Genomic DNA, 14,121 nt, shown 5'->3' with positions numbered 1-14,121 from the left:
CCCTCTATCAACAATTGGTAGTGCATGTAGATAGAAAATCAGCAAGGACAGAGGACTTGAAAAACACTATGAGCCAAAACTATATAATTGACATTTAGAATACCCCACTCAACAGCTATAGAAGACATATTCTTTCTTAGTACACATAAAATATTTACCAAGGTAGACATATTCTAGGTATAAATATGCTCAATCATTTTGAAAGTTTCAAAATACTAAAAGATTTCCTCTGACTTCAGTGGAATTAAAGTAGAAATCAATAAGAGAGAGCTGTATAAAAATCACCAAACATTTCAAAACTATATAATATGCTTTTAAATAAACCATAGATCAGAACAGATATCAAAGGATATTACAAAGTTTTTTAACTAAATGAAAACGAAAACAGTATGGGATGCCACTAACGCAATACTTAAGAGGAAATTTATTACATTAAAAATGTATACTAGTAAAAAAAAAAGATCTTAAATTAACAACTGTTGCTTCTACCTTAGAAACTAAAAGTGAAGGGCAAATTAGGCCCAGAATAAGTAGAAGGAAATAAATATCATAGCAGAAGTTATTGAAATAGAAAAGGAAAAGAAAGAGAAAACAAGTGAAGTCAATATCTGGTTCTTTAAGAAGATCAATAAAACTTGATACACATCTAGACAAACTGATGAGGAAAAAAATAGTTGAGACAATTACAGGAATGGAAAAGTTGATATCAAAGTCCTTGAAAGGTAATATTAAGAACAGTGCTATGCCACTAAATTTGAAAACTTATAAGAAAAGGATTAATTCCTTGAAAGACCAAATTACCAAAGACTACTCAAGAAGAAATAGATAAACTGAATAGCTTGATTTCTATTAAAGAAAAAGCATTTTATAATTATAACCTTTCCTACAAAGAAAATTTAGGCCCAGAATGCTTTACAGGTGAATTATACCAAACACATAAGGAGAGCTATTAGATCCTAAAATTGATCCAAAAATTGAAGAGAAGGAAAATATTACTACCCAGCAATTCTTTATGGCTAGTGGTTGCCTCATATCAAACCAGAAAAACATTAAACAGAGAATTAAAAAGATAGAAAATGGGGTTTAACCCAGTAAATCAGACTTTTTATAGAAATTGTCAAGCTGATTCTAAAATTAATAGGTAGATGCAAAGGAAATAAAATACTTGCAACAAGATTGAAAGAAGTACAAAGTTGGAGGGCTAACGTTACCCAAATTAAAAAAGGTATTATAAAAATACATTATTCAACAGTGTGTTATAGGCATTAAGACAGACAAGGAGATCAATAGGAGAGAATAGAGTCCGGAAATAGACACACATGTGTGGACAATATATTTTTGACAGAGATACAAAGGGAATTCAATGGAAAAAGGATAGTCTTTTCAACACATGGTACTAAAATAATTGGATCTCCATATGGAAAAAAATGAACTTTGATGCATACCTCACATATTATACACACATACTTCAAAATGAGCCATAGATCTAAACATAAACTATAAAACTTTGAGAAGAAAAGATAGGAGATATATTTGTGACCTTGGGTTAGGGAAAACTTTAGATATGACACCAAAAGCACAATCCATTAAAAAAAATGGACATCATAAAAATTAAAAACTTCTGCTATTTGAAACATACTATTAGATAATGAAAAAACAAGTCACATCGTGGGAGAAAATATGTAAAATGCTTATATCTAATAAAGAACTTGTGTTTAGAATATATAAAGAACTCAAAATTCAATAAGAAAACAAACGACAATTAAAATGGGCAAAGATATGAACCAACACTTCACCAAAATACATATATAGATGGCATGTAAGTGCAGGAAACAATGCTCAATTTCATTAGTTATTAGGGATATACAAATTAAAATCAAAATGAGACTACTACACAATGATAAAAATGGCTAAAATTTAAAAACTGAACATATCACTGCTACTGGGAATGTAAAATGGCACAATTTGAAAAAGATTGGCAGATTCCCTAAATAGTTAAACATACACCTACCATATGATCAGCCACTCCACTTTTAGGAATTTACCAAAAGCAATGAAAGAATACATTCATTTGAAGACATGTACACAAATGTTTATAACAGCTTTATTAATAATAGCCCCAAATTGGGAACAATCCAATTGTCCATCAACAGGTGAACAGACAGGTGGCAAATTGTGGTAGATCCACACAGTGGAGGACTACTGGCCAAGAATAGTATATACAACAATATGGGTGAATTTGAAAGTCATTCTGCTGAGTTAAAGAAGCCAGATGAAAAAAAGAATATACGCTATATTATTCCATTTATATAAAACACTAGAAAATACAAACTAATCTATGGTGTAGAAAGCAGATCAGTTGATGCCTGGGAATGTGGAGGGTTGGGGGTAGCAGGGACGGAGGAATTACAAAGGGCATAAGGAAACTTTTGGGGATTATAGATGTGCTCATTATCTTAACGGTGGTGATGGTTTCACAGTTGTAGACATATGCTATAACTTACACTTTAAATATTTGCAATTTAATGTATGTAAGTATACCTCAATAGAACTTATAAAAATAACAATACATTGAAAAATTACCTGCTTTCTGCACTGGGAGCAAAGAGCTGGATAATCCCAAATAAAACCAGTCATGTGAGACTGTTTCATTATCCGTAGATTCGATTTGATTTTCTAAGCAACTACCTCCAAGTAGCTACGGAAAAACTAGACCTGGGTCAATGCACCTGGAAAGAACCTTCTCTAGAGGACCAATTTACATTTATGAACACAAATCTGTAATAACATGTCCACTGAAAGACACTTCTAATCCTGGCACTGGGATTCCAGCTGAGTGTACCCTACAAAATTAAACTGCAAAAAGAGGTGGTAGGCCAAATCATTCAGATGTTAGAATCAGAAAGCATCAAGGCATTTTGCATTTAATATATAACATTGTCACATGAGAGGCAATAAGAAGTAAATTTGCTGATACACTTCCTAATCAACTGGAAAAGGGACTGTTAATATTTTTAATGATATACTTGAATTTATTTAAAGAAACATCAGCATGTGGAAACCAGTAGAGTTTGGAAAGTGAAGTCAGCAGATCTGGATTAAAATACTCAGCTAAATGGGTGAATTTGAGCTAACTAACCTCTTTGAGCCTCAGTTCTCTTGTCTACAAAATGACTTATAAATATCATGAATATGTTATGTGGAATAAGTGATATATATCTATAAAACATTTAATACATAGGCTGCCACCTAGTTAACATTTAATAAAAGGTTATTATAATTACTATCATTATCATGATTCTGTTAGTGTTTTTTAAAGATTTACAGAATCTCCAAAAATTCCATTTTTAAATTGAGCTGTCAAAAAGAAATAGGGTTGTGCCACTGCTTTTTTATTTTTATGCAAAAATGATAAAACATAAACCTAATTTATTTAATAATTATTAAATAACCTTTTAAAAATCCTCTTTCATCACTATCCCTCTAGAAACTCAGGAATTCAGTTCATTATAGGTTAAGAGGCTTTAAATTACATAGGTACTTTTATAAATTACATATATCCTCTTCATCTAGTGCCATTATTCATGTAAATGTTTATTAAGTGTTAAGCTTGAGGCTACAATTTTGAGGACAATAGCGTGGTGTATAATACAAGCAAATATGAAAAAGAAACTCATTAAGAGTAGAACAGTTTGCAAGCTGGATACTTTCTTCCTAATCCTCTAATGTCCACACTCATCTCCTGAAGGCAAAATCATTTTATTTATTTAAAAACAGAAATCCCAGTGGTTGTTTTATAACATAAGAAATATTTCTTATTTTGGATTCACGTAAAAAATCCTATCAATTTTTTGAGATTTTAGCTTTCATCTAGGCTTTAAGGTTTTATATTACTTTCAGGGAAGAAGTAGAAAATATAATGCAGAACATTGTAAATAAGTATATTTTAAATATTTGAGCATACATTTTATCTTAATCCATGTTAAAACATGCATGAAAAGTGGAATCAATATTTTTTTTTATATATTTGAGTCTGGTTATTTTTTTCATCAATTATTTTTATCAGAATACTTTGTTAAAAACTAATTTGGAAGCATATTTTTACCAAATGACATTTGGACACATTAATTTACACCATTTCTGTGAGAAAGCCCTGATTGTGATAAAATCCCTTACTTAAATATTTACCTTTCCTTAGTGATGGGCAAATTATCTTTTGATAAATACTCGAGCAAATACTAAGAAAGTAAGGAATAAAATAGACCTGATTATAAGCAAGATTATGCAGTGTAGAAAGAATTTCTAAATTTATATTTAGTGTGGGTAGCAACTGACATCCCAGTTTTTAACTTAAAAAGTTTTAATAGGGGCTAGCCCTGTGGCCGGGTGGTTAAGCTCGTTCGCTCTGCTTCAGGGGCCCACGGTTTTGCTGGTTTGGATCCTGGGCACGGACATGGCACCGCTCATCAGGCCACGCTGAGGTGGTGTCCCACATAGCACAACCAGAAGCACTCACACCTAGAATATACAACTATGTACTGGGGGGGCTTTGGGGAGAAGAAGAAGAAAAACAAAAATGATTGGCAACAGATGTTAGCTCAGATGGCAATCTTTAAAAATAAAAGGTTTTAGTAAACTTTAGTTTATTACTTATACTATGATTTCCAAGTAATTGTTAAGGGCTTAAATACGCTGTTTGGAGACTTAGTTACTAGCAATACAGAGCAATGGGCTTGCTCTGCTTGCCACGATCTGAGCCAATTAATCTACAACAAATTAGAGATCAAGAAAGGAAGTTTAATTAGATTAACCGGCTAATCAAAGATGGGTGACTAATATCTCAAAATCCCCTCTTCAAGGATTACAAAATCTTGAGGCAGTTATACAGGAAAAATGGGTAGTAAAGAGGAGGGTTAGAAATATACATGACTGACTCTAGAATCTCTTATTGTTCTTTTCTTCTGTTGCCAATGATATACATTCCACAAGTGTTCTTTCTTCCTGGAGCCCTTCTCATTCCCTGGGAAAATTCATTAGAATTGTTAAGAACAAAGCTATCAGATACCTCAGCAGGGGTAGATGCACAGGATCAGGGCTAGAAATCATGAAAGTGTGCAGCAATTTATAATGATCACATGCTAGAAAGGTTTCAACTAAGATTCAGTGTAACAAGATGGCCTTACTTATGTTCACTTATAAGACGGCCTTAAATGTGTTCACTTATACTACTGATATTAGTTATTTTCATGTTATTTTGCATAAGGACTAACAGAATGATAATTCTAGACATATTACCTATCATTTCATTATTAATTTCACAAAATAGCATTAGGAAAACTATAAAACAGTTGACTGTATGATTATAAATAGCAGACTATACTTAGAAAGAATGTGAACAATCTCATCTTGCTACCACCCAAAGAGTGGGTTTTCTGCCCGTGGCAAGACATGCCAATAGTCAAGAGGCAAGGTGGTAGGAGAGAAAGGACCTTTTATCACAGCTTACTAGCAAGGGGGAAAATGACTGACTAATGTCCAAAAGAACCATCTTACAGAACAAAGACTACCAGCCAGTTACATAAGGGGCTGGTCTCCCGGTGGGGGCATCCATCTGATCTCCGGGTGGGGGCAGACATCTGGTCTTAGTTCCTGATAGCCTTTTGTTCTACTGGATATGAGTCAGAGACTGGAGCAATGCCCTATACCTTGATCTTTCAGTTGTCATTGATGATGGCTATCAGCATAGACTCTCTGTCCAGGGGTCATCACATTCCTAAGTAACTCAAAAGAACAAAGTTATCAACTTATAGCAGCTAGAGGAGGCCATAAAATCTACAGAGCATGTCTGGGTTAGTTAATCACAGGTTATTTGAAGTTACAATATAGGTTTTTTTCTACAATATGGCTTCCCTTATGTCAACCTTGTGTTGAGCCAGTATCAATATGTGTACAAAGCTAGACTGGTTTATTTCAATTTTTGCATCTCCAAACATAAAAATATCCCTCATTAATTCATGACTTAGTTCAGTTTGTTGTCCAATGCCATTAAAATATACTCTATTCTTCTCCAGGAAGAGAAGATAATTGTAATAAGTGTAATTTGGAAAAGAAGTCATTCTCAACAGTAGGAGAAAAAGATTAGAGGGGCCAGCACGGTGGCATAGTGGTTAAGTTTGCACACTCTGCTTTGGCAGCCTGGGGTTCACAGGTTCAGATCCCCAGTGCAGACCTAGCACCGTTCATCAAGCCATACTGTGGCAGCATCCCACATAAAATAGAGGAAGATTGGCACAGATGTTAGCTCAGCGTCAATCTTCCTGAAGCAAAGAGAGGAAGATTGGCAACAGATGTTTGCTCAGAACGGATCTTCATCACAAAAAAAAAGAGTAGAAATACACTTAAATAGAAATCCTCAATTCAATAAATTGTGTCAACAGTATAAATATACAGTAATAATAAACTTTATCACTAATTTCAACATTGCACATTTTTTCCATGTTACCTAGAAAAGTAAAAGGTGTTATCTCCACTCCATTCCATTCTCGATGGTGTGTCATTTGCTCAAATAGAAGGAAGACTCAACACCCTAGAACCTCAGGTCTGTGATAGGTTTATGCACAGCGAAACTTTCTCATAACACAAACTCCTCTGTAATGTCACTTCCTTAACAATCTTCCTGTCTCAGCTCAAGAATAATTTATGTTCCTTTTCCCCTTATTTAGACATGAATTTTACATTGTTTATCTGGCTATCTTCTCTCAAAATTATCATATGCCAAATTTGTTAAATATATTTTTCATTTATTGGCATTTGGTACAATATTACTGCTTAAAAATCATTCAATATACTATTAATTAAGAATGGAAATTCTTTAATTCTTCATTTCATTTTATTTTGCTGTCATAAGTATATGGGTATTTTCTATTGTGAATAGGTCAGCTCTTAGCAGCATTTGTCAAAGTCTGATTTCCCAGGCAACCAGCATCAGAATCAATTAGGAGTAGAAATGGCAATTCTTGGGTCCTCACACCAAAGCGACTGAATCAAAGTCTCTAGGACTGGGATATGAGAATGTATATTTTTAACAGAATCTGCACTAAAGTTTAATGTCTCTTTTAGAGAGAAATTGTTTTTATACATATCTAGCATTATTTTACTATGCTATTACACATATTACTTTCATCCGGACAATTTTAGCCATGGACCCAGGCATGGGAAAACACCTATTGATTATTATATATGGGCAAGATTAGGAAATTTATATTTATTGAGTACATACTATGCTCCAGGAACTTGTTTAGTAGTTTAAGAAGTTTATCTAATTTAATCTTCACAACAATCCTGGAGTTAATGTTGTAATCTCTCTTCAGCAAACAAGGTAACATAGTTTTAGAAATTAACTTGGAAAGGCCCAGAGCTTGTCAATTTTGGCAACCAGAACTCATATCCAGGGCTTTCAGATTCTGAGGTCCATGCTCTTTCCATACTACATCTACCTTTAACTACCTTAGGGATTTCTGTTGAGAATCTGGGATGAAATGTGGACACTTTTGTGTGTCTTGAAATGTTGATTAAATGGATCTTTCCCAGTGTTTCCTGGAGGATGCGACTAGGGGCATTTTGTACTTTGGCCTGAGTTTATTTCATGAATTACTTTTGCTTTGCTCTATAAAGTAATAAAGGATATGTTTCTCAATAGAACAAATCATCAATTGACTGAGACCTATCTAATCGCACAATTTGATTAACAAAATTTGCTAAATTCTCCTTTTATAATGAAAGAGCAAATGAAAAATTCACACACAGACATAATTAGGGACATAGTTTAAAATGATGTATGTTTAAACCAATTCTCTGTATCATCTATACTTACACAAAGGTCTCTGGAGCTGATAGTCATATTACTCAACACTCTAGATACCATAACTATTGAGAGAACACTATATTAGCTTGAAATTCTTTTTTTCTATCCAAGGCAGAAGAGTAAACTAATGCATTTTAGAAAGATTTCCAGCCACAAGGATGAAGAAAAATTAAGATGGTAAATATATATTGTAAGAGCATTGAGACTATATCATAATTTTGGGACTGAATAGTTTGCAGTTCACAATTTATTGGGCTAATAGTATAGCTAATATATAGTTATATATGGTTCACATAAACCACTGGGTTTTTGAACCATTGAAGAAAAATTACCATGGTTCATATAAGATGGAGTTATTCTCATTGTTTTTGAAAAATCCCAAGAGAGTTTTATCTGGATATTCTCCAAAACCCACAAAATAAGACCTTATTTTTACTTTCCTTTCGAAATGTGAGCGCCTTTCTCAGAAAGTCATTTCTCTTAGCTGCTGTGTTAGCATTTGTCAATTCCTAATCTGGGACTTGAACTTGTGAACTGAAGCACTAAAAAAAAATATGTGCAACTATATATATAAGTTCATACAGCTATTGGGTACTTAGGAAGAAAATATGAGGTAATGGGCTTACTGTTTGGGTTAGTAAGATAAGGTAACTCATGTTTTCTGAAAACTGATAACAAAACTGGAAATGCTCTTTCTTACAGTAAATAGACAGCTGATCCCCAGGGAAGGAAAGAATCACAATAAATCTTAAGATGTTGCTTTTTCATATCTAATAAAAACATACACTTAAATAAGCTGAAATATTAATAACTGAATCCTAACAAAAATTCAAAGTAAATCCTTTATATATATTAATTTTAATATATATTTAGTATGTATAATACATATAAGCATACATATAATTTAATAAATAATAAATGCATACGTAGGGGATCAGAATTGGCCATCCCAAAATGTGTCTCTTTGTCATAAGGATTATTTGGGGTTGGTTACTTTTAAAAACTGCAGACGTAGGAAAAGCTTTCGAAAACTAATTAAAAGTGGAAGTTGCCCTTTGTAAGAGACATTTACGTTTGCAAAGGAAATCTCCATCTGTAAATGTGTCTCCCCCTTTGTACCAGGAAGAAGGGGGGATGACCTTATATCTAGAAACTTATCAACGCAGATGGCAAGGACTTAAATCTGCATAATAACTTTACTCTTCTTTACTGTGCTTTTCCCCCACAGCTCCCCCTACCCCCAATATCCTCCTTTGTCTTTAGCTGAAGATGGTATTTAAGGTAACAGCCTCTGCCATTTTGGTGAGTTACTCAGCTTTCCTGGGTTTCTCCCATGTATATATGTTATGAAGCTTTGCTTGATTTTCTCCTGTTATTCTGTCTCATCTGAGTTTAATTCTTAGGCCAGTCAGAAGGACCTAGAGATGGGTAGAGGAATTCTCTTCCTCCCCTACACATGTATCAATACTAGGTTTGCAATCTATGACCTTACAAAAACAAAAAGAAACTATATGATTTTCACACTAAACTTTCGATTGTTTAGTAATGACAGAATGACTGGAAATATAAAGCTACTCTCCTTAACAAGGGGCTCCCTTACAGTAAAAAAACCTCTTGCTGTAATTTAGGATATGGATACTTAATAATGAAAGCATTATATGGGAAAGTGTGTGCTGCATTTGCTGCTTCACAGGAGCCTGAAAGGCAAGAGTGAACACAGCTCTCTTTTCAATTATGTAAGCATTATCTCACAGGTTTTCTTTTCTTTTTTAAACTTTTTTTTTCCCCTCTTTATCTCCCCAAATGCCCCCTGTACATAGTTGTATATCTTAGTTGTAGGTCCTTCTAGTTGTGGCATGTGGGATGCCGCCTCAACGTGGCCTGATGAGTGGTGCCATGTCTGCGCCCAGCATCTGAACTGGGGAAACCCTGGGCCATGGCAGCAGAGTGCACGAACTTAACCGCTCAGCCATGGGGCCGGCCCCTCACAGGCTTTCTGTAAAACTTTTAACATATTTTTTAATGGCTTGGCAATGACTTAATATCATGATTATATATGGTATTTTGTAATGTCCTCTTGTAATACCTGCTGTAATTTATTTAAATAATATTTTTTAGAAAGAGTCTAGTATACAGATGCTGTTATCCAGTAGCTCCTTGAAATTGTTACATTATTATAACAAATTCAGATTTCAGATGTTGAATGCAAATGGAAAACAATACCATACATTTCTCATATATAGTAATTCCAAGTTAAGTATCAGATTATTGTAAAGCCTGAATGATCTTTGTGTCATAATTTCTAACTTAAACTTTTGACCATTGAGGAAACATAGTTTTTCCCATTGTTAACGCAAATATATTACCATTACTGGCAGTTTTTTCTTCGGCTATTAAAAAATGGAAAACTATCACCTTTTAAATTCTTGTTTTACCAACTGAAGTACATTTTATGCCTACTGTAAATGGCAAATAATGTTTCCTGTGGTTATTCATCCAAAAATATATACTAAGAATTAATATATGCCATATGCTATTTTTAAAAAAGCCCCATCCCTGTTCCACTCCACTCAGTTTTCCATACAGAGTGAGAGTAGCGGAGAAATAGCAGTAATCACAAAGATGATGATTAGCTGAGTCTTGGAGAGTCTCTTGCTAAGGTGACTCCCTCTAGTCAGATATCTGGTAGTAGAGAAGAAGGTGTAACAAGAAATAAAATTTGATAGGCAGACAGAAGTATAAAATGACACTCTACCAATCCTCTCCTACTCAGGCCATAGGTGGTTGAATGAGAGCTGGAACTGATGAAAGAAAGAAATGCAGAAGCTTGAATGTAGCAATCAGGTTATCCAGGGAATTTGGAAGTGAGACACCAAAACTGTAGTGGGTTTGTGGAGCTTCACTGGTCAATCATGGCAGATTGGGAGGCAGGAGAGCCTGCTGATCAGAGAGATCAAGTCTTTATAAATAAGAACAGAGATGTAAGAGATAAAAAGAGAGAGAGATTAGATTATCACACTATGTATATAAAACAGTGTTTCTGGGGCCGGCCCAGTGGCACAGTGGTTAAGTGCGCACGTTCCACTTCTAGGAGGCCCAGGGTTCGCTGGTTTGGATCCTGGACATGGCACCACTTGGCAAAAGCCATGCTGTGGTAGGCGTCCCACATATAAAGTAAAGGAAGATGGGCACGGATGTTAGCCCAGGGCCAGTCTTCGTCATCAAAAAGAGGAGGATTGGCAGTAGTTAGCTCAGGGCTAATCTTCCTCAAAACAAAACAAAACAAATCAAAAACTGTTTCTTATGTAGGCTTGAGTATTATGGAGAAATAGAAGAAGAAAGCTATAGAGAAAATAACAGAACAATAAAAAGACAAAAAAATGTAGATAAACAAGAGATAAAGAGATGAGATAAAGAGAAAAGGAACAAGAGATAAAGAGAAAGGAAGAATATCCCAATGTATAGATAGTTAAACATTCCTTTTGACTTTTACAACCAAGTACATTATGGGCAAAAGAGAATTGCTGTCTGATGCTGAAAGCAAACCTTGAAGCAGCCAATAAATTAAAAATAAAGTAAACTATAGAAAATCTTAATTGTCTTCAAATACAGTTTAAAACAAAAAAATTTAAACATTTAAAAAAATTTTACTAATACACTGACTTTATAACTAAAATACTCCAAGTGATATCTGTGAATTAGTGTCTATAATCAACACAGCTCCCTTTCCACACATATCTTCTCTACTGCTTGATAAAACAGATTACTAAAATGCCAGAGTGAATTTACTGAATTTTGTCATAACTAACCATATGAATTTTGGCGAGTTTTAAAATCAGCCTGAGTCTTCATTGCTCCATTTGTGAAATAGTGATATAAATACCAACCTAAAAGTGTTACTATGTAAGAATCAGATGGATAATACATGATTGTCTAGGGTATACTAGGAACCCAACTAATACCATTTCTCTTCTCTCGTTCATGTTTTGCCCACTGACAATGTTGCTTTAAGGGAATTTCTAGGTTAAAACGGCCATTAATCTTTCATATAAGTGGAAGCTATTTCAAAACATTTCCTGGGATTGATTTTTAAATATTCTGAGGCTAATTTATATGACTCATGTGAGACTGAAAGAAGACAGGTCCCTTGGAGATTGTCTGTAGAAGTGCAATTTATTTCCCACGTTTATTTGCTTGGTAACAATCTATACCTGGTTTTGCTATACGATGATGCATTGAAGCTAAAGATGGAGGATGTATCTCTAACTTATTCAGCCAAAATCATGCAAATCTTGCTTAAGACTTTGTATGATAATTTCCTAATATTTGCTATATCTTCATGCAAGAGTCTGATATTTAAGTGAAACATTGTTATTATTATTGTTGAATGTTGTTACATATGCCCTTATTTAGTGCAAATTAAATCTTATAGAATAGAAAAGGCCATATACTCTTTCTTTTTTTTTTAAAGATTGGCATCTGAGCTAACAACTGTTGCCAATCTTTTTTTTTCTTCTTCTCCCCAAAGCCCCCCAGTACACAGTTGTATATTCTAGTTGTAGGTGCCTCTGGTTGTGCTATGTGGGATGCCGCCTCAGCATGGCCTGATGAGTGGTGCCATGTCCACGCCCAGGATCCAAACCTGCAGAGCCCTGAGCCACCGAAGCAAAGCCCACGAACTTAACCACTGGGCCATAGGGCCGGCCCCCACAAACATTTTAAGAAAATACACATCCATATTTTGGACTGTCTAATTCTTATGATGTTGGAGTAGATATCTCCCAATACAGTAGAAAATCCTGAAAACTAAAAGATTGAACTCACTATGCAGCTGAGATTTTCTAATCATTCTGTTCACTGCAGCTGAGAATTGAATCTGATGTAAATAATTATCTAAAATAGATGTTTGTGTAAACACAGTGTCCGTTACGAAGAGGTTTCTTCTTATATATTCATATTGGGAGTTAAAATGAGGATTCAAGGGAAAAATATTCCCTCATTCTTATGAAAATTTTTTTTCAGAAAAAAATGTCAGATTTTAGAAAAGACAGAATAATTAATGGATAGTCAAACTTAATGCTTATTTTTGAAAGCCAACTTTTAAAAATTTACATTTTTCTTAAGAAGAAAAAGAACATTTAAAAAATTAATGATATTAGACTAAGTGAACATTTCTAGGTCATTTAAAAAAAACAGAATAAAAGGCCTAGAAAAAGGACATATACCATGTTTTCATTTTACATAAGGTACAGCCAACTGATGCTATATAATTTTTCTTTTGATAATTAGAGAAACAGATTTCATGTATACTCAATAAAATTTTTTCAGGCAGCTACTATTACATTGAAAAATAGTCTATGTGCCTTCCAAATTACTGGAGGTAAACACTGAAAGAAAACACAGTTATGGAGCAAAAAATGAAAAACAAATAAATAAATAGAAAGCATAAAGTGTGAGAAAAAATTGTATGCAAAAAAGACATAATATACTTGTTTTGAGAAACAGTTTAATATGATGTTTAACAGCATAAGCTCCAGGCCTGACTATCAAGATTTGAGACCTATCTTGGCTTCTTCTTAAATGCATAGTCTTAGATAACTTACTTAATCTCTCCATGCTTCAATTTCCTTGTACGTAAAATAAAAGCAATAAAATATACCTCACTTTGCTTTTATGATGATTAAATGTGTTTTGTAAAGATTAAAGCTCTTAGAATAATGTCTACTTTTCATTATCAGCACTTATTCTTGCACATGAAATTAATGAATTAAAGACATCTATTAAAAGGAAAATTATTTTTAGAGTCAAAATACAATTTAAAAAAGATTCTTTAAAGATTACGCAGTTGACACAATGATAATAAGCAACGAAAGCAGGAGATAAATGTTTCAGAAAACCAAGAACCAACACAAGAGAAAGGTGAAGGCAGTTAACAAAGTAACAGAAAGTTTCAGAGTTAATCAGGAGGCCTGAAGAATTACCAAACCAGAGGGAAGGGTGCCGATGGCAGAATCCAGTTGAAACACTTCAAGAGAAGAACATCTGTTGATTGTCTGTTCATCTTGACTCTATAGGAAATAATGTAAATGTATGCTATGGAAAGGGATGGAGAGATTGAGTCAAATTAAAAAGAAGAAACGAGAGAGATGAAAGATGAAAGAAGTAGAAGTAAAGGGAAGAGGAGGGGAACAACTAACCTAAGGCAACAGTGAGTAAATTAATTGTAGAGGGAGAATGAAAGTAGCTCATGAAGGAGA

Source organism: Equus asinus, chromosome 9, assembly GCF_041296235.1.
Source record: "Equus asinus isolate D_3611 breed Donkey chromosome 9, EquAss-T2T_v2, whole genome shotgun sequence".
Classification (NCBI taxonomy): Eukaryota; Metazoa; Chordata; class Mammalia; order Perissodactyla; family Equidae; genus Equus; species Equus asinus.
Note: the sequence above shows the minus strand (reverse complement) of the source record.